The sequence below is a fragment of the Macaca nemestrina genome, chromosome X (assembly GCF_043159975.1).
Source record: "Macaca nemestrina isolate mMacNem1 chromosome X, mMacNem.hap1, whole genome shotgun sequence".
NCBI classification, from domain to species: Eukaryota; Metazoa; Chordata; class Mammalia; order Primates; family Cercopithecidae; genus Macaca; species Macaca nemestrina.
In genome coordinates this window covers 94706727-94729455 of record NC_092145.1, presented here as the reverse complement: position 1 = coordinate 94729455, position 22729 = coordinate 94706727, and positions in this window count along the sequence as shown.

The window sequence follows — 22729 nt, the reverse complement described above, 5'->3', positions numbered from 1 at the left end:
GTCTTAGCGAAAGGCTTCTTGAGGGGAAAGCTGTAACTCTGTGAGATGATTTCACAGAACACAAAGAAGTTTCTCAGTAAGCTTCTTTCTCTTTGTTTTCGGAGGATATTTCCTTTGGCCCTATAGTCTTCAAAGGGATCCGAAATATCTGTTCTCAGATTCCACAGAAATAAGGCTAGCAAAGAGATCCACGAAATACAGATGTAACTCTGTGAGATGAATTAACAGAACACTAAGCAGTTTCTCAGAAAGCTTCTTTCCAGATTTCATCTGAGGATATTTCCTTTTTCACCATAGCCCTCTATGGGCTTCCAAATATCACTTTACCTATTCCACAAGAACTGTCTTAGCGAAAGGCTTCTTGAGAGGAAAGCTGTAACTCTGTGAGATGATTTCACCGAACAAAAAGAAGTTTCTCAGTAAGCTTCTCTCTCTTTGTTATCGGAGGATATTTCCTTTGGCCCCATAGTCTTCAAAGGGATCCGAAATATCTGTTCTCAGATTCCACAGAAATAAGGCTAGCAAAGAGATCCATCAAACACAGATGTAACTCTGTGAGATGAATTAACAGAACACTAAGCAGTTTCTCAGAAAGCTTCTTTCCAGATTTCATTTGAGGATATTTCCTTTTTCACCATAGCCCTCTATGGGCTTCCAAATATCTCTTTGCCATTTCCACAAGAACTGTCTTAGCGAAAGGCTTCTTGAGGGGAAAGCTGTAACTCTGTGAGATGATTTCACAGAACACAAAGAAGTTTCTCAGAAAGCTTCTTTCTCTTTGTTATCGGAGGATATTCCCTTTGGTCCTGTAGTCTTCAAAGGGATCCGAAATATCTGTTCTCAGAATCCACAGAAATAAGGCTAGCAAAGAGATCCACGAAATACAGATGTAACTCTGTCAGTGGAAGTCACACATCACAGAGCAGTTTCTCAGAAAGCTTCTTTCCAGATTTCATCTGAGGATATTTCCTTTTTCACCATAGCCCTCTATGGGCTTCCAAATATCACTTTGCCAATTCCACAAGAACTGTCTTAGCGAAAGGCTTCTTGAGGGGAAAGCTGTAACTCTGTGAGATGATTTCACAGAACACAAAGAAGTTTCTCAGTAAGCTTCTTTCTCTTTGTTTTCGGAGGATATTTCCTTGGCCCTATAGTCTTCAAAGGGATCCGAAATATCTGTTCTCAGATTCCACAGAAATAAGGCTAGCAAAGAGATCCAGGAAATACAGATGTAACTCTGTGAGATGAATTAACAGAACACTAAGCAGTTTCTCAGAAAGCTTCTTTCCAGATTTCATCTGAGGATATTTCCTTTTTCACCATAGCCCTCTATGGGCTTCCAAATATCACTTTACCTATTCCACAAGAACTGTCTAAGCGAAAGGCTTCTTGAGAGGAAAGCTGTAACTCTGTGAGATGATTTCACCGAACACAAAGAAGTTTCTCAGTAAGCTTCTCTCTCTTTGTTATCGGAGGATATTTCCTTTGGCCCCATAGTCTTCAAAGGTATCCGAAATATCTGTTCTCAGATTCCACAGAAATAAGGCTAGCAAAGAGATCCATCAAATACAGATGTAACTCTGTGAGATGAATTAACAGAACACTAAGCAGTTTCTCAGAAAGCTTCTTTCCAGATTTCATTTGAGGATATTTCCTTTTTCACCATAGCCCTCTATGGGCTTCCAAATATCTCTTTGCCATTTCCACAAGAACTGTCTTAGCGAAAGGCTTCTTGAGGGGAAAGCTGTAACTCTGTGAGATGATTTCACAGAACACAAAGTAGTTCCTCATAAAGCTTCTTTCTCTTTGTTATCGGAGGATATTTCCTTTGGCCCTATAGTCTTCAAAGGGATCCGAAATATCTGTTCTCAGATTCCACAGAAATAAGGCTAGCAAAGAGATCAACGAAATACAGATGTAACTCTATGAGTGGAAGTCACTCATCACAGAGCAGTATCTCAGAAAGCTTCTTTCCAGATTTCATCTGAGGATATTTCCTTTTTCACCATAGCCCTCTATGGGCTTCCAAATATCACTTTGCCAATTCCACAAGAACTGTCTTAGCGAAAGGCTTCTTGAGGGGCAAGCTGTAACTCTGTGAGATGATTTCACAGAACACAAAGAAGTTTCTCAGTAAGCTTCTTTCTCTTTGTTATCGGAGGACATTTCCTTTGGCCCCATAGTCTTCAAAGGGATCCGAAATATCTGTTCTCAGATTCCACAGAAATAAGGCTAGCAAAGAGATCCACGAAATACAGATGTAACCCTGTGAGATGAATTAACAGAACACTAAGCAGTTTCTCAGAAAGCTTCTTTCCAGATTTCATCTGAGGATATTTCCTTTTTCATCATAGCCCTCTATGGGCTTCCAAATGTCACTTTGCCAATTGCACAAAAACTGTCTTAGTGAAAGGCTTCTTGAGGGGAAAGCTGTAACTCTGTGAGATGATTTCACAGAACACAAAGAAGTTTGTCAGAAAGCTTCTTTCTCTTTGTTATCAGAGAATATTTCCTTTGGCCCTATAGTCTTCAAAGGGATCCGAAATATCTGTTCTCAGATTCCACAGAAATAAGGCTAGCAAAGAGATCCACGAAATGCAGATGTAACTCTGTGAGACGAATTAACAGAACACTAAGCAGTTTCTCAAAAAGTTTCTTTCCAGATTTCATCTGAGGATATTTCCTTTCCCACCACAGCCCTCTATGGGCTTCCAAATATCACTTTGCCAATTCCACAAGAACTGTCTTAGCGAAAGGCTTCTTGAGGGGAAAGCTGTAACTCTGTGAGATGATTTCACAGAACACAAAGTAGTTTCTCAGAAAGCTTCTTTCTCTTTGTTATCGGAGGATATTTCCTTTGGCCCTATAGTCTTCAAAGGGATCCGAAATATCTGTTCTCAGATTCCACAGAAAGAAGGCTAGCAAAGAGATCCAAGAAATACAGATGTAACTCTGTGAGATGAATTAACAGAACACTAAGCAGTTTCTCAGAAATCTTCTTTCCAGATTTCATCTGAGGATATTTCCTTTTTCACCATAGCCCTCTAAGGGCTTCCAAATATCACTTTGCCAATTCCACAAGAACTGTCTTAGCGAAAGGCTTCTTGAGGGGAAAGCTGTAACTCTGTGCGATGATTTCCCAGAACACAAAGAAGTTTCTCAGAAAGCTTCTTTCTCTTTGTTATCGGAGGATATTTCCTTTGGCCCTATAGTCTTCAAAGGGATTCGAAATATCTGTTCTCAGTTTACACAGAAATACGGCTAGCAAAGAGATCCACGAAATACAGATGTAACTCTATGAGTGGAAGTCACACATCACAGAGCAGTTTCTCAGAAAGCTTCTTTCCAGATTTCATCTGAGGATATTTCCTTTTTCACCGTAGCCCTCTATGGGCTTCCAAATATCCCTTTGTCAATTCCACAAGAACTGTCTTAGCGAAAGGCTTCTTGAGGGGAAAGCTGTAACTCTGTGAGATGATTTCACAGAACACAAAGAAGTTTGTCAGAAAGCTTCTTTTTCTTTGTTATCGGAGGATATTTCCTTTGGCCCTATCGTCTTCAAAGGGATCCGAAATATCTGTTCTCAGATTCCTCAGAAATAAGGCTAGCAAAGAGATCCACGAAATACAGATGTAACTCTGTGAGATGAATTAACAGAACACTATGCAGTTTCTCAGAAAGCTTCTTTCCAGATTTCATCTGAGGATATTTCCTTTTTCACCATAGCCCACTATGGGCTTCCAAATATCACTTTGCCAATATCACAAGAACTGTCTTAGTGAAAGGCTTCCTGAGGGGAAAGCTGTAACTCTGTGAGATGATTTCACAGAAAAAAAAGGAGTTTCTCAGAAAGCTTCTTTCTCTTTGTTATCGGAGGATATTTCCTTTGGCCCTATAGTCTTCAAAGGGATCCGAAATATCTGTTATCAGATCCCACAGAAATAAGGCTGCAAAGAGATCCACGAAATACAGATGTACCTCTGTGAGTGGAAGTCACACACCACAGAGCAGTTTCTCAGAAAGCTTCTTTCCAGATTTCATCTGAGGATATTTCCTTTTTCACCATAGTCCTCTATGGGTTTCCAAATATCACTTTGCCAATTCCACAAGAACTGTCTTAGCGAAAGGCTTCTTGAGGGGAAAGCTGTAACTCTGTGAGATGATTTCACAGAACACAAAGAAGTTTCTCAGAAAGCTTCTTTCTCGTTGTTATCGGAGGATATTTCCTTTTGCCCTGTAGTCCTCAAAGGGATCCGAAATATCTGTTCTCAGATTCCACAGAAATAAGACTAGCAAAGATATCCACGAAATAGAGACGTAACTGTGTGAATGGAATTCACACATCACAGAGCAGTTTCTCAGAAAATTTCTTTCCAGATTTCATCTGAGGATATTTCCTTTTTCACCATAGCCCTCTATGGGCTTCCAAATATCACTTTTCCAATTCCACAAGAACTGTCTTAGCGAAAGGCTTCTTGAGGGGAAAGCTGTAACTCTGTGAGATGATTTCACAGAACACAAAGAAGTTTCTCAGAAAGCTACTTTCTTTTTGTTGTCGGAGGATATTTCCTTTGGCCCTATAGTCTTCAAAGGGATCCGAAATATCTGTTCTCAGATTCCACAGAAATAAGGCTAGCAAAGAGATCCACGAAATACAGACGTAACTCTGTGAGATGAATTAACAGAACACTAAGCAGTTTCTCAGAGAGCTTCTTTCCATATTTCATCCGGGGATATATCCTTTTTCAACCTAGCCCTCTATGGGCTTCCAAATATCACTTTGCCAGTTCTACAAGAACTGTCTTACCGAAAGGCTTCTTGAGGGGACAGCTGTAACTCTGTGAGATGATTTCACAGAAAACAAAGAAGTTTCTCAGAAAGCTTCTTTCTCTTTGTTATCGGAGGATATTTCCTTTGGCCCTATAGTCTTCAAAGGATCCGAAATCTCTGTTCTCAGATTCCACAGAAATAAGGCTAGCAAAGAGATCCACGAAATACAGATGTAACTCTGTGAGATGAATTAACAGAACACTAAGCAGTTTCTTAGAAAGCTTCTTTCCAGATTTCATCTGAGGATATTTCCTTTTTCAACATAGCCCTCTATGGGCTTCCAAATATCACTTTGCCTATTCCACAAGAACTGTCTTAGCGAAAGGCTTCTTTAGGGGAAAGCTGTAACTCTGTGAGATGATTTCACCGAACACAAAGAAGTTTCTCAGAAAGCTTCTTTCTCTTTGTTATCGGAGGATATTTCCTTTGGCCCTATAGTCTTCAAAGGGATCCGAAATATCTGTTCTCAGATTCCACAGAAATAAGGCTAGCAAAGAGATCCACGAAATACAGATGTAACTCTGTGAGTGGAAGTCACACATCACAGAGCAGTTTCTCAGAAAGCTTCTTTCCAGATTTCATCTGAGGATATTTCCTTTTTCACCATAGCCCACTATGGGCTTACAAATATCACTTTGCCTATTCACAAGAACTCTCTTAGCGAAAGGCTTCTTGAGGGTAAAGCTGTAACTCTGTGAGATGATTTCACCGAACACAAAGAAGTTTCTCAGAAAGCTTCTTTCTCTTTGTTATCGGAGGATATTTCCTTTGGCCCTATAGTCTTCAAAGGAATGCGAAATATCTGTTTTCAGATTCCACAGAAATAAGGCTAGCAAAGAGATCCACGAAATACAGATGTAACTCTGTGAGATGAATTAACAGAACAGTAAACAGTTTCTCAGAAAGCTTCTTTCCAGATTTCTTCTGAGGATATTTCCTTTTTCAACATAGCCCTCTATGGGCTTCCAAATATCACTTTGCCAATTCCACAAGAACTGTCTTAGCGAAAGGCTTCTTGAGGGGAAAGCTGTAACTCTGTGAGATGATTTCACAGAACACAAAGAAGTTCCTCAGAAAGCTTCTTTCTCTTTGTTATCGGAGGATATTTCCTTTGGCCCTATAGTCTTCAAAGGGATCCGAAATATCTGTTCTCAGATTCGACAGAAATAAGGCTAGCAAAGAGATCCACGAAATACAGATGTAACTCTGTGAGATGAATTAACAGAACACTAAGCAGTTTCTCAGAAATCTTCTATCCAGATTTCATCTGAGGATATTTCCTTTTTCACCATAGCCCTCTATAGGCTTCCAAATATCACTTTGCCAATTCCACAAGAACTGTCTTAGCGAAAGGTTTCTTGAGGGGAAAGCTGTAACTCTGTGAGATGATTTCACAGAACACAAAGAAGTTCCTCAGAAAGCTTCTTTCTCTTTGTTATCAGAGGATATTTGCTTTGGCCCTATAGTCTTCAAAGGGATCCGAAATCTCTGTTCTCAGATTCCACAAAAATAAGGCTAGCAAAGAGATCCACGAAATACAGATGTAACTCTGTGAGATGAATTAACAGAACACTAAGCAGTTTCTCAGAAAGCCTCTTTCCAGATTACATCTGAGGATATTTCCTTTTTCACCATAGCCCTCTATGGGCTTCCAAATATCACTTTGCCTATTCCACAAGAACTGTCTTAGCGAAAGGCTTCTTGAGGGGAAAGCTGTAACTCTGTGAGATGATTTCACCGAACACAAAGAATTTTCTCAGTAAGCTTCTTTTTGTTTGTTATCGGAGGATATTTCCTTTGGCCCTATAGTCTTCAAAGGGATCCGAAATATCTGTTCTCAGATTCCACAGAAATAAGGCTAGCAAAGAGATCCCCGAAATACAGATGTAACTCTGTGAGATGAATTAACAGAACACTAAGCAGTTTCTCAGAAAGCTTCTTTCCAGATTTCATCTGAGGATATTTCCTTTTTCACCATAGCCCTCTATGGGCTTCCAAATATCACTTTGCCTATTCCACAAAAACTGTCTGAGCGAAAGGCTTCATGAGGGGAAAGCTGTAATTCTGTGAGATGATTTCACCGAACACAAAGAAGTTTCTCAGTAAGCTTCTTTCTCTTTGTTATCGGAGGATATTTACATTGGCCGTATAGTCTTCAATGGGATCTGAAATATCTGTTCTCAGATTCCACAGAAATAAGGCTAGCAAAGAGATCCACGAAATACATATGTAACTCTGGGAGTGTAAGTCACACATCACAGAGCAGTTTCTCAGAAAGCTTCTTTCCAGATTTCATCTGAGGATATTTCCTTTTTCACCATAGCCCACTATGGGCTTCCAAATATCACTTTGCCTATTCACAAGAACTCCCTTAGCGAAAGGCTTCTTGAGGGGAAAGCTGTAACTCTGTGAGATGATTTCACCGAACACAAAGAAGTTTCTAAGAAAGCTTCTTTCTCTTTGTTATCGGAGGATATTTCCTTTGGCCCTATAGTCTTCAAAGGGATCCGAAATATCTGTTCTCAGATTCCACAGAAATAAGGCTAGCAAAGAGATGCACGAAATACTGATGTAACTCTGTGAGATGAATTAACAGAACACTAAGCAGTTTCTCAGAAAGCTTCTTTCCAGATTTCATCTGAGGATATTTCCTTTTTCACCATAGCCCTCTATGGGCTTCCAAATATCGCTTTGCCAATTGCACAAGAACTGTCTTAGCGAAAGGCTCCTTGAGGGGAAAGCTGTAACTCAGTGAGATGATTTCACAGAACACAAAGAACTTTCTCAGAAAGCTTCTTTCTCTTTGTTATCAGAGGATATTTCCTTTGGCCCTATAGTCTTCAAAGGGATCCGAAATATCTGTTCTCAGATTCCACAGAAATAAGGCTAGCAAAGAGATCCACGAAATACAGATGTAACTCTGTGAGTGGAAGTCACACATCACAGAGCAGTTTCTCAGAAAGCTTCTTTCCAGATTTCATCTGAGGATATTTCCTTTTTCACCATAGCCCTCTATGGGCTTCCAAATATCACTTTGCCAATTCCACAAGAACTGTCTTAGCGAAAGGCTTCTTGAGGGGAAAGCTGTAACTCTGTGAGATGATTTCACAGAACACAAAGAAGTTTCTCAGAAAGCTTCTTTCTCTTTGTCATCAGAGGACATTTCCTTTGTTCCTATAGTCTTCAAAGGGATCCGAAATATCTGTTCTCAGATTCCACAGAAATAAGGCTAGCAAAGAGATCCACGAAATACAGATGTAACTCTGTGAGTGGAAGTCACACATCACAGAGCATTTTCTCAGAAAGCTTCTTTCCAGATTTCATCTGAGGATATTTCCTTTTTCACCATAGCCCTCTATGGGCTTCCAAATATCACTTTGCCTATTCCACAAGAACGGTCTTATCGAAAGGCTTCTTGAGGGGAAAGCTGTAACTCTGTTAGATGATTTCACCGAACACAAAGAAGTTTCTCAGAAAGCTTCTTTCTCTTTGTTATCGGAGGATATTTCCTTTGGCCCTATAGTCTTCAAAGGGATGGGAAATATCTGTTCTCAGATTCCACAGAAATAAGGCTAGCAAAGAGATCCACGAAATACAGATGTAACTCTGTGAGTGGAAGTCACACATCACAGAGCAGTTTCTCAGAAAGCTTCTTTCCAAATTTCATTTCAGGATATTTCCTTTTTCACCATAGCCCTCTATGGGCTTCCAAATATCACTTTGCCTATTCCACAAGAACTGTCTTAGCGAAAGGCTTCTTGAGGGGAAAGCTGTAACTCTGTGAGATGATTTCACAGACACCAAGAAGTTTCTCAGAAAGCTTCTTTCTCTTTGTTATCGGAGGATATTTCCTTTGGCCCTATAGTCTTCAAAGGGATCCGAAATATCTGTTCTCAGATTCCACAGAAATAAGGATAGCAAAGAGATCCACGAAACACAGATGTAACTCTGTGAGATGAATTATCAGAACACTAAGCAGTTTCTCAGAAAGCTTCTATGCAGATTTCATCTGAGGATATTTCCTTTTTCACCATAGCCCTCTATGGGCTTCCAAATATCACTTTGCCAATTCCACAAGAACTGTCTTAGCGAAAGGCTTCTTGAGGGGAAAGCTGTAACTCTGTGAGATGATTTCACAGAACACAAAGAAGTTTCTCAGAAAGCTACTTTCTTTTTGTTGTCGGAGGATATTTCCTTTGGCCCTATAGTCTTCAAAGGGATCCGAAATATCTGTTCTCAGATTCCACAGAAATAAGGCTAGCAAAGAGATCCACGAAATACAGACGTAACTCTGTGAGATGAATTAACAGAACACTAAGCAGTTTCTCAGAGAGCTTCTTTCCATATTTCATCCGGGGATATATCCTTTTTCAACCTAGCCCTCTATGGGCTTCCAAATATCACTTTGCCAGTTCCACAAGAACTGTCTTAGCGAAAGGCTTCTTGAGGGGAAAGCTGTAACTCTGTGAGATGATTTCACAGAAAACAAAGAAGTTTCTCAGAAAGCTTCTTTCTCTTTGTTATCGGAGGATATTTCCTTTGGCCCTATAGTCTTCAAAGGATCCGAAATCTCTGTTCTCAGATTCCACAGAAATAAGGCTAGCAAAGAGATCCACGAAATACAGATGTAACTCTGTGAGATGAATTAACAGAACACTAAGCAGTTTCTTAGAAAGCTTCTTTCCAGATTTCATCTGAGGATATTTCCTTTTTCAACATAGCCCTCTATGGGCTTCCAAATATCACTTTGCCTATTCCACAAGAACTGTCTTAGCGAAAGGCTTCTTTAGGGGAAAGCTGTAACTCTGTGAGATGATTTCACCGAACACAAAGAAGTTTCTCAGAAAGCTTCTTTCTCTTTGTTATCGGAGGATATTTCCTTTGGCCCTATAGTCTTCAAAGGGATCCGAAATATCTGTTCTCAGATTCCACAGAAATAAGGCTAGCAAAGAGATCCACGAAATACAGATGTAACTCTGTGAGTGGAAGTCACACATCACAGAGCAGTTTCTCAGAAAGCTTCTTTCCAAATTTCATTTCAGGATATTTCCTTTTTCACCATAGCCATCTATGGGCTTCCAAATATCACTTTGTCTATTCCACAAGAACTGTCTTAACGAAAGGCTTCTTGAGGGGAAAGCTGTAACTCTGTGAGATGATTTCACCGAACACAAAGAAGTTTCTCAGTAAGCTTCTTTCTCTTTGTTATCGGAGGATATTTCCTTTGGCCCTATAGTCTTCAAAGGGATCCGAAATATCTGTTCTCAGATTCCACAGAAATAAGGCTAGCAAAGAGATCCACGAAATACAGACGTAACTCGGTGAGATGAATTAACAGAACACTAAGCAGTTTCTCAGAAAGCTTCTTTCCAGATTTCATCTGAGGATATTTCCTTTTTCACCATAGCCCTCTATGGGCTTCCAAATATCACTTTGCCAATTGCACAAGAACTGTCTTAGCGAAAGGTTTCTTGAGGGGAAAGCTGTAACTCTGTGAGATGATTTCACAGAACACAAAGAAGTTTCTCAGAAAGCTTCTTTCTCTTTGTTATCGGAGGATATTTCCTTTGGCCCTATAGTCTTCAAAGGGATCCGAAATATCTGTTCTCAGATTCCACAGAAATAAGGATAGCAAAGAGATCCACGAAATACAGATGTAACTCTGTGAGATGAATTAACAGAACTCTAAGCAGTTTCTCAGAAAGCTTCTTTCCAGATTTCATCTGAGGATATTTCCTTTTTCACCATAGCCCTCTATGGGCTTCCAAATATCACTTTGCCTATTCCACAAAAACTGTCTTAGCGAAAGGCTTCTTGAGGGGAAGCTGTAATTCTGTGAGATGATTTCACAGAACACAAAGAAGTTTCTCAGTAAGCTTCTTTCTCTTTCTTATCGGAGGATATTTCCATTGGCACTATAGTCTTCAATGGGATCCGAAATATCTGTTCTCAGATTCCACAGAAATAAGGCTAGCAAAGAGATCCACGAAATACATATGTAACTCTGTGAGTGGAAGGCACACATCACAGAGCAGTTTCTCAGAAAGCTTCTTTCCAGATTTCATCTGAGGATATTTCCTTTTTCACCATAGCCCACTATGGGCTTACAAATATCACTTTGCCTATTCACAAGAACTCTCTTAGCGAAAGGCTTCTTGAGGGTAAAGCTGTAACTCTGTGAGATGATTTCACCGAACACAAAGAAGTTTCTCAGAAAGCTTCTTTCTCTTTGTTATCGGAGGATATTTCCTTTGGCCCTATAGTCTTCAAAGGAATCCGAAATATCTGTTTTCAGATTCCACAGAAATAAGGCTAGCAAAGAGATCCACGAAATACAGATGTAACTCTGTGAGATGAATTAACAGAACAGTAAGCAGTTTCTCAGAAAGCTTCTTTCCAGATTTCATCTGAGGATATTTCCTTTTTCACCATAGCCCTCTATGGGCTTCCAAATATCACTTTGCCAATTCCACAAGAACTGTCTTAGCGAAAGGCTTCTTGAGGAGAAAGCTGTAACTCTGTGAGATGATTTCACAGAACACAAAGAAGTTCCTCAGAAAGCTTCTTTCTCTTTGTTATCGGAGGATATTTCCTTTGGCCCTATAGTCTTCAAAGGGATCCGAAATATCTGTTCTCAGATTCGACAGAAATAAGGCTAGCAAAGAGATCCACGAAATACAGATGTAACTCTGTGAGATGAATTAACAGAACACTAAGCAGTTTCTCAGAAATCTTCTATCCAGATTTCATCTGAGGATATTTCCTTTTTCACCATAGCCCTCTATAGGCTTCCAAATATCACTTTGCCAATTCCACAAGAACTGTCTTAGCGAAAGGTTTCTTGAGGGGAAAGCTGTAACTCTGTGAGATGATTTCACAGAACACAAAGAAGTTCCTCAGAAAGCTTCTTTCTCTTTGTTATCGGAGGATATTTGCGTTGGCCCTATAGTCTTCAAAGGGATCCGAAATCTCTGTTCTCAGATTCCACAGAAATAAGGCTAGCAAAGAGATCCACGAAATACAGATGTAACTCTGTGAGATGAATTAACAGAACACTAAGCAGTTTCTCAGAAAGCCTCTTTCCAGATTACATCTGAGGATATTTCCTTTTTCACCATAGCCCTCTATGGGCTTCCAAATATCACTTTGCCTATTCCACAAGAACTGTCTTAGCGAAAGGCTTCTTGAGGGGAAAGCTGTAACTCTGTGAGATGATTTCACCGAACGCAAAGCAGTTTCTCAGAAAGCTTCTTTCTCTTTGTTATCGGAGGATATTTCCTTTGGCCCTATAGTCTTCAAAGGGATCCGAAATATCTGTTCTCAGATTCCACAGAAATAAGGCTAGCAAAGAGATCCACGAAATACAGATGTAACTCTGTGAGTGGAAGTCACACATCACAGAGCAGTTTCTCAGAAAGCTTCTTTCCAAATTTCATTTCAGGATATTTCCTTTTTCACCATAGCCCTCTATGGGCTTCCAAATATCACTTTTCATATTCCACAAGAACTGTCTTAGCGAAAGGCTTCTTTAGGGGAAAGCTGTAACTCTGTGAGATGATTTCACCGAACACAAAGAAGTTTCTCAGTAAGCTTCTTTCTCTTTGTTATCGGAGGATATTTCCTTTGGCCCTATAGTCTTCAAAGGGATCCGAAATATCTGTTCTCAGATTCCACAGAAATAAGGATAGCAAAGAGATCCCCGAAATACAGATGTAACTCTGTGAGATGAATTAACAGAACACTAAGCAGTTTCTCAGAAAGCTTCTTTCCAGATTTCATCTGAGGATATTTCCTTTTTCACCATAGCCCTCTATGGGCTTCCAAATATCACTTTGCCTATTCCACAAAAACTGTCTGAGCGAAAGGCTTCTTGAGGGGAAAGCTGTAATTCTGTGAGATGATTTCACCGAACACAAAGAAGTTTCTCAGTAAGCTTCTTTCTCTTTGTTATCGGAGGATATTTACATTGGCCGTATAGTCTTCAATGGGATCCGAAATATCTGTTCTCAGATTCCACAGAAATAAGGCTAGCAAAGAGATCCACGAAATACATATGTAACTCTGAGAGTGTAAGTCACACATCACAGAGCAGTTTCTCAGATAGCTTCTTTCCAGATTTCATCTGAGGATATTTCCTTTTTCACCATAGCCCACTATGGGCTTCCAAATATCACTTTGCCTATTCACAAGAACTCCCTTAGCGAAAGGCTTCTTGAGGGGAAAGCTGTAACTCTGTGAGATGATTTCACCGAACACAAAGAAGTTTCTAAAAAAGCTTCTTTCTCTTTGTTATCGGAGGATATTTCCTTTGGCCCTATAGTCTTCAAAGGGATCCGAAATATCTGTTCTCAGATTCCACAGAAATAAGGCTAGCAAAGAGATATACGAAATACTGATGTAACTCTGTGAGATGAATTAACAGAACACTAAGCAGTTTCTCAGAAAGCTTCTTTCCAGATTTCATCTGAGGATATTTTCTTTTTCACCATAGCCCTCTATGGGCTTCCAAATATCACTTTGCCAATTCCACAAGAACTGTCTTAGCGAAAGGCTTCTTGAGGGGAAAGCTGTAACTCTGGGAGATGATTTCACAGAACACAAAAAAGTTTCTCAGAAAGCTTCTTTCTCTTCGTCATCGGAGGATATTTCCTTTGGCCCTATAGTCTTCAAAGGGATCCAAAATATCTGTTCTCAGATTCCACAGAAAGAAGGCTAGCAAAGAGATCCACGAAATACAGATGTAACTCTGTGAGTGGAAGTCACACATCACAGAGCAGTTTCTCAGAAAGCTTCTTTCCAGATTTCATATGAGGATATTTCCTTTTTCACCATAGCCCTCTATGGGCTTCCAAATATCACTTTGCCAATTCCACAAGAACTGTCTTAGCGAAAGGCTTCCTGAGGGGAAAGCTGTAACTCTACGAGATGATTTCACAGAACACAAAGAAGTTTCTCAGAAAGCTTCTTTCTCTTTGTTATCGGAGGATATTTCCTTTGGCCCTAGAGTCTTCAAAGGGATCCGAAATATCTGTTCTCAGATTCCACAGAAATAAGGCTAGCAAAGAGATCCACGAAATACAGATGTAACCCTGTGAGTGGAAGACACACATCACAGAGCAGTTTCTCAGAAAGCTTCTTTCCAGATTTCATCTGAGGATATTTCCTTTTTCACCTTAGCCCTCTATAGGCTTCCAAATATCACTTTGCCAATTCCACAAGAACTGTCTTAGCGAAAGGCTTCTTGAGGGGAAAGCTGTAACTCTGTGAGATGATTTCACAGAACACAAAGAAGTTTCTCAGCAAGCTTCTTTCTCTTTGTTATCGGAGGATATTTCCTTTGGCCCTATAGTCTTCAAAGGGATAAGAAATATCTGTTCTCAGATTCCACAGAAAGAAGGCTAGCAAAGAGATCCACGAAATACAGATGTAACTCTGTGAGATGAATTAACAGAACACTAAGCAGTTTCTAAGAAAGCTTCTTTCCAGATTTCATTTGAGTATATTTCCTTTTTCACCATAGCCCTCTATGGGCTTCCAAATATCACTTTGCCGTTTCCACAAGAACTGTCTTAGCGAAAGGCTTCTTGAGGTGAAAGCTGTAACTCTTTGAGATGATTTCACAGAACACGAAGAAGTTCCTCATAAAGCTTCTTTCTCTTTGTTATCGGAGGATATTTCCTTTGGCCCTATAGTCTTCAAAGGGATCCGAAATATCTGTTCTCAGATTCCACAGAAATAAGGCTAGCAAAGAGATCCACGAAATACAGATGTAACTCTGTGAGTGGAAGTCACACATCACAGAGCAGTTTCTCAGAAAGTTGCTTTCCAGATTTCATCTGAGGATATTTCCTTTTTCACGATAGCCCTCTATGGGCTTCCAAATATCACTTTGCCAATTCCACAAGAACTGTCTTAGCGAAAGGCTTCTTGAGGGGAAAGCTGTAACTCTGTGAGATGATTTCACAGAACACAAAGAAGTTTCTCAGTAAGCTTCTTTCTCTTTGTTTTCGGAGGATATTTCCCTTGGCCCTATAGTCTTCAAAGGGATCAGAAATATCTGTTCTCAGATTCCACAGAAATAAGGCTAGCAAAGAGATCCACGAAATACAGATGTAACTCTGTGAGATGAATTAACAGAACACTAAGCAGTTTCTAAGAAAGCTTCTTTCCAGATTTCATCTGAGGATATTTCCTTTTTCACCATAGCCCTCTATGGGCTTCCAAATATCACTTTACCTATTCCACAAGAACTGTCTTAGCGAAAGGCTTCTTGAGAGGAAAGCTGTAACTCTGTGAGATGATTTCACCGAACACAAAGAAGTTTCTCAGTAAGCTTCTCTCTCTTTGTTATCGGAGGATATTTCCTTTGGCCCCATAGTCTTCAAAGGGATCCGAAATATCTGTTCTCAGATTCCACAGAAATAAGGCTAGCAAAGAGATCCATCAAATACAGATGTAACTCTGTGAGATGAATTAACAGAACACTAAGCAGTTTCTCAGAAAGCTTCTTTCCAGATTTCATTTGAGGATATTTCCTTTTTCACCATAGCCCTCTATGGGCTTCCAAATGTCACTTTGCCAATTGCACAAAAACTGTCTTAGTGAAAGGCTTCTTGAGGGGAAAGCTGTAACTCTGTGAGATGATTTCACAGAACACAAAGAAGTTTCTCAGAAAGCTTCTTTCTCTTTGTTATCGGAGAATATTTCCTTTGGCCCTATAGTCTTCAAAGGGATCCGAAATATCTGTTCTCAGATTCCACAGAAATAAGGCTAGCAAAGAGATCCACGAAATGCAGATGTAACTCTGTGAGATGAATTAACAGAACACTAAGCAGTTTCTCAGAAAGTTTCTTTCCAGATTTCATCTGAGGATATTTCCTTTCTCACCATAGCCCTCTATGGGCTTCCAAATAGCACTTTGCCAATTCCACAAGAACTGTCTTAGCGAAAGTCTTCTTGAGGGGAAAGCTGTAACTCTGTGAGATGATTTCACAGAACACAAAGAAGTTCCTCATAAAGCTTCTTTCTCTTTGTTATCGGAGGATATTTCCTTTGGCCCTATAGTCTTCAAAGGGATCCGAAATATCTGTTCTCAGATTCCACAGAAATAAGGCTAGCAAAGAGATACACGAAATACAGATGTAACTCTATGAGTGGAAGTCACACATCACAGAGCAGTTTCTCAGAAAGCTTCTTTCCAGATTTCATCTGAGGATATTTTCTTTTTCACCCTAGCCCTCTATGGGCTTCCAAATATCACTTTGCCAATTCCACAAGAACTGTCTTAGCGAAAGGCTTCTTGAGGGGAAAGCTGTAACTCTGTGAGATGATTTCACAGAACACAAAGAAGTTTCTCAGTAAGCTTCTTTCTCTTTGTTTTCGGAGGATATTTCCTTTGGCCCTATAGTCTTCAAAGGGATCCGAAATATCTGTTCTCAGATTCCACAGAAATAAGGCTAGCAAAGAGATCCAAGAAATACAGATGTAACTCTGTGAGATGAATTAACAGAACACTAAGCAGTTTCTCAGAAAGCTTCTTTCCAGATTTCATCTGAGGATATTTCCTTTTTCACCATAGCCCTCTATGGGCTTCCAAATATCACTTTACCTATTCCACAAGAACTGTCTTAGCGAAAGGCATCTTGAGGGGAAAGCTGTAACTCTGTGAGATGATTTCACCGAACAGAAAGAAGTTTCTCAGTAATCTTCTCTCTCTTTGTTATCGGAGGATATTTCCTTTGGCCCCATAATCTTCAAAGGGATCCGAAATATCTGTTCTCAGATTCCACAGAAATAAGGCTAGCAAAGAGATCCACGAAATACAGATGTAACTCTGTGAGATGAATTAACAGAACACTAAGCAGTTTCTCAGAAAGCTTCTATCCAGATTTCATCTGAGGATATTTCCTTTTTCACCATAGCCCTCTATGGGCTTCCAAATGTCACTTTGCCAATTGCACAAAAACTGTCTTAGTGAAAGGCTTCTTGAGGGGAAAGCTGTAACTCTGTGAGATGATTTCGGAGAACACAAAGAAGTTTGTCAGAAAGCTTCTTTCTCTTTGTTATCGGAGAATATTACCTTTGGCCCTGTAGTCTTCAAAGGGATCCGAAATATCTGTTCTCAGATTCCACAGAAATAAGGCTAGCAAAGAGATCCACGAAATGCAGATGTAACTCTGTGAGATGAATTAACAGAACACTAAGCAGTTTCTCAGAAAGTTTCTTTCCAGATTTCATCTGAGGATATTTCCTTTCTCATCATAGCCCTCTATGGGCTTCCAAATAACACTTTGCCAATTCCACAAGAACTGTTTTAGCGAAAGGCTTCTTGAGGGGAAAGCTGTAACTCTGTGAGATGATTTCACAGACCACAAAGAAGTTTCTCAGAAAGCTTCTTTCTCTTTGTTATCGGAGGATATTTCCTTTGGCCCTGTAGTCTTCAAAGGGATCCGAAATATCTGTTCTCAGAATCCACAGAAATAAGGCTAGCAAAGAGATCCACGAAATACAGATACAATTCTGTGAGAAGAATTAACAGAACACTAAGCAGTTTCTCAGAAAGCTTCTTTCCAGATTTCATCTGAGGATATTTCCTTTTTCACCATAGCCCTCTATGGGCTTCCAAATATCACTTTTCCAATTGCACAAGAACTGTCTTAGCGAAAGGCTTCTTGAGGGGAAAGCTGTAACTCTGTGAGATGATTTCACAGAACACAAAGAAGTTTCTCAGAAAGCTTCTTTCTCTTTGTTATCAGAGGATATTTCCTTTGGCCCCACAGTCTTCAAAGGGATCCGAAATATCTGTTCTCATTTCCACAGAAATAAGGCTAGCAAAGAGATCCACGAAATACAGATGTAACTCTGTCAGTGGAAGTCACACATCACAGAGCAGTTTCTCAGAAAGCTTCTTTCCAGATTTCATCTGAGGATATTTCCTTTTTCACCATAGCCCTCTATGGGCTTCCAAATATCACTTTGCCAATTCCACAAGAACTGTCTTAGCGAAAGGCTTCTTGAAGGGAAAGCTGTAACTCTGTGAGATGATTTCACAGAACACAAAAAAGTTTCTCAGTAAGCTTCTTTCTCTTTGTTTTCGGAGGATATTTCCTTTGGCCCTATAGTCTTCAAAGATATCCGAAATAACTGTTCTCAGATTCCACAGAAATAAGGCTAGCAAAGAGATCCAGGAAATACAGATGTAACTCTGAGAGATGAATTAACAGAACACTAAGCAGTTTCTCAGAAAGCTTCTTTCCAGATTTCATCTGAGGATATTTCCTTTTTCACCATAGCCCTCTATGGGCTTCCAAATATCACTTTACCCATTCCACAAGAACTGTCTTAGCGAAAGGCTTCTTGAGGGGAAAGCTGTAACTCTGTGAGATGATTTCACCGAACACAAAGAAGTTTCTCAGTAAGCTTCTCTCTCTTTGTTATCGGAGGATATTTCCTTTGGCCCCATAGTCTTCAAAGGGATCCGAAATATCTGTTCTCAGATTCCACAGAAATAAGGCTAGCAAAGAGATCCATCAAATACAGATGTAACTCTGTGAGATGAATTAACAGAACACTAAGCAGTTTCTCAGAAAGCTTCTTTCCAGTTTTCATTTGAGGATATTTCCTTTTTCACCATAGCCCTCTAAGGGCTTCCAAATATCTCTTTGCCATTTCCACAAGAACTGTCTTAGCGAAAGGCTTCTTGAGGGGAAAGCTGTAACTCTGTGAGATGATTTCACAGAACACAAAGTAGTTCCTCATAAAGCTTCTTTCTCTTTGTTATCGGAGGATATTTCCTTTGGCCCTATAGTCTTCAAAGGGATCCGAAATATCTGTTCTCAGATTTCACAGAAATAAGGCTAGCAAAGAGATCCACGAAATACAGATGTAACTCTGTCAGTGGAAGTCACACATCACAGAGCAGTTTCTCAGAAAGCTTCTTTCCAGATTTCATCTGAGGATATTTCCTTTTTCACCATAGCCCTCTATGGGCTTCCAAATGTCACTTTGCCAATTGCACAAAAACTGTCTTAGTGAAAGGCTTCTTGAGGGGAAAGCTGTAACTCTGTGAGATGATTTCAGAGAACACAAAGAAGTTTGTCAGAAAGCTTCTTTCTCTTTGTTATCGGAGAATATTACCTTTGGCCCTGTAGTCTTCAAAGGGATCCGAAATATCTGTTCTCAGATTCCACAGAAATAAGGCTAGCAAAGAGATCCACGAAATGCAGATGTAACTCTGTGAGATGAATTAACAGAACACTAAGCAGATTCTCAGAAAGTTTCTTTCCAGATTTCATCTGAGGATATTTCCTTTCTCACCATAGCCCTCTATGGGCTTCCAAATAACACTTTGCCAATTCCACAAGAACTGTCTTAGCGAAAGGCTTCTTGAGGGGAAAGCTGTATCTCTGTGAGATGATTTCACAGAACACAAAGAAGTTTCTCAGAAAGCTTCTTTCTCTTTGTTATCGGAGGATATTTCCTTTGGCCCTGTAGTCTTCAAAGGGATCCGAAATATCTGTTCTCAGAATCCACAGAAATAAGGCTAGCAAAGAGATCCACGAAATACAGATACAATTCTGTGAGAAGAATTAACAGAACACTAAGCAGTTTCTCAGAAAGCTTCTTTCCAGTTTTCATCTGAGGATATTTCCTTTTTCACCATAGCCCTCTATGGGCTTTCAAATATCACTTTTCCAATTGCACAAGAACGGTCTTAGCGAAAGGCTTCTTGAGGGGAAAGCTGTAACTCTGTGAGATGATTTCACAGAACACAAAGAAGTTTCTCAGAAAGCTTCTTTCTCTTTGTTATCAGAGGATATTTCCTTTGGCCCCATAGTCTTCAAAGGGATCCGAAATATCTGTTCTCATTTCCACAGAAATAAGGCTAGCAAAGAGATCCACGAAATACAGATGTAACTCTGTCAGTGGAAGTCACACATCACAGAGCAGTTTCTCAGAAAGCTTCTTTCCAGATTTCATCTGAGGATATTTCCTTTTTCACCATAGTCCTCTATGGGCTTCAAAATATCACTTTGCCAATTCCACAAGAACTGTCTTAGCGAAAGGCTTCTTGAAGGGAAAGCTGTAACTCTGTGAGATGATTTCACAGAACACAAAGAAGTTTCTCAGTAAGCTTCTTTCTCTTTGTTTTCGGAGGATAATTCCTTTGGCCCTATAGTCTTCAAAGATATCCGAAATAACTGTTCTCAGATTCCACAGAAATAAGGCTAGCAAAGAGATCCAGGAAATACAGATGTAACTCTGTGAGATGAATTAACAGAACACTAAGCAGTTTCTCAGAAAGCTTCTTTCCAGATTTCATCTGAGGATATTTCCTTTTTCACCATAGCCCTCTATGGGCTTCCAAATATCACTTTACACATTCCACAAGAACTGTCTTAGCGAAAGGCTTCTTGAGAGGAAAGCTGTAACTCTGTGAGATGATTTCACCGAACACAAAGAAGTTTCTCAGTAAGCTTCTCTCTCTTTGTTATCGGAGGATATTTCCTTTGGCCCCATAGTCTTCAAAGGGATCCGAAATATCTGTTCTCAGATTCCACAGAAATAAGGCTAGCAAAGAGATCCATCAAATACAGATGTAACTCTGTGAGATGAATTAACAGAACACTAGGCAGTTTCTCAGAAAGCTTCTTTACAGTTTTCATTTGAGGATATTTCCTTTTTCACCATAGCCCTCTATGGGCTTCCAAATATCTCTTTGCCATTTCCACAAGAACTGTCTTAGCGAAAGGCTTCTTGAGGGGAAAGCTGTAACTCTGTGAGATGATTTCACAGAACACAAAGTAGTTCCTCATAAAGCTTCTTTCTCTTTGTTATCGGAGGATATTTCCTTTGGCCCTATAGTCTTCAAAGGGATCCGAAATATCTGTTCTCAGATTCCACAGAAATAAGGCTAGCAAAGAGATCAACGAAATACAGATGTAACTCTATGAGTGGAAGGCACTCATCACAGAGCAGTATCTCAGAAAGCTTCTTTCCAGATTTCATCTGAGGATATTTCCTTTTTCCCCATAGCCCTCTATGGGCTTCCAAATGTCACTTTGCCAATTGCACAAAAACTGTCTTAGCGAAAGGCTTCTTGAGGGGAAAGCTGTAACTCTGTGAGATGATTTCACAGAACACAAAGAAGTTTCACAGTAAGCTTCTTTCTCTTTGTTTTCGGAGGATATTTCCTTTGGCCCTATAGTCTTCAAAGGGATCAGAAATATCTGTTCTCAGATTCCACAGAAATAAGTCTAGCAAAGAGATCCACGAAATACAGATGTAACTCTGTGAGATGAATTAACAGAACACTAAGCAGTTTCTCAGAAAGCTTCTTTCCAGATTTCATCTGAGGATATTTCCTTTTTCACCATAGCCCTCTATGGGCTTCCAAATATCACTTTACCTATTCCAAAAGAACTGTCTTAGCGAAAGGCATCTTGAGGGGAAAGCTGTAACTCTGTGAGATGATTTCACCGAACACAAAGAAGTTTCTCAGTAAGCTTCTCTCTCTTTGTTATTGGAGGATATTTCCTTTGGTCCCATAATCTTCAAAGGGATCCGAAATATCTGTTCTCAGATTCCACAGAAATAAGGCTAGCAAAGAGATCCAAGAAATACAGATGTAACTCTGTGAGATGAATTAACAGAACACTAAGCAGTTTCTCAGAAAGCTTCTATCCAGATTTCATCTGAGGATATTTCCTTTTTCACCATAGCCCTCTATGGGCTTCCAAATGTCACTTTGCCAATTGCACAAAAACTGTCTTAGTGAAAGGCCTCTTGAGGGGAAAGCTGTAACTCTGTGAGATGATTTCAGAGAACACAAAGAAGTTTGCAGAAAGCTTCTTTCTCTTTGTTATCGGAGAATATTACCTTTGGCCCTGTAGTCTTTAAAGGGATCCGAAATATCTGTTCTCAGATTTCACAGAAATAAGGCTAGCAAAGAGATCCACGAAATGCAGATGTAACTCTGTGAGATGAATTAACAGAACACTAAGCAGTTTCTCAGAAAGTTTCTTTCCAGATTTCATCTGAGGATATTTCCTTTCTCACCATAGCCCTCTATGGGCTTCCAAATAACACTTTGCCAATTCCACAAGAACTGTCTTAGCGAAAGGCTTCTTGAGGGGAAAGCTGTAACTCTGTGAGATGATTTCACAGAACACAAAGAAGTTACTCAGAAAGCTTCTTTCTCTTTGTTATTGGAGGATATTTCCTTTGGCCCTGTAGTCTTCAAAGGGATCCGAAATATCTGTTCTCAGAATCCACAGAAATAAGGCTAGCAAAGAGATCCACGAAATACAGATATAATTCTGTGAGAAGAATTAACAGAACACTAAGCAGTTTCTCAGAAAGCTTCTTTCCAGATTTCATCTGAGGATATTTCCTTTTTCACCATAGCCCTCTATGGGCTTCCAAATATCACTTTTCCAATTGCACAAGAATTGTCTTAGCGAAAGGCTTCTTGAGGGGAAAGCTGTAACTCTGTGAGATGATTTCAGAGAACACAAAGAAGTTTCTCAGAAAGCTTCTTTCTCTTTGTTATCAGAGGATATTTCCTTTGGCCCCATAGTCTTCAAAGGGATCCGAAATATCTGTTCTCAGATTCCACAGAAATAAGGCTAGCAAAGAGATCCACGAAATACAGATGTAACTCTGTCAGTGGAAGTCACACATCACAGAGCAGTTTCTCAGAAAGCTTCTTTCCAGATTTCATCTGAGGATATTTCCTTTTTCACCATAGCCCTCTATGGGCTTCCAAATATCACTTTGCCAATTCCACAAGAACTGTCTTAGCGAATGGCTTCTTGAGGGGAAAGCTGTAACTCTGTGAGATGATTTCACAGAACACAAAGAAGTTTCTCAGAAAGCTTCTTTCTCTTTGTTATCGGAG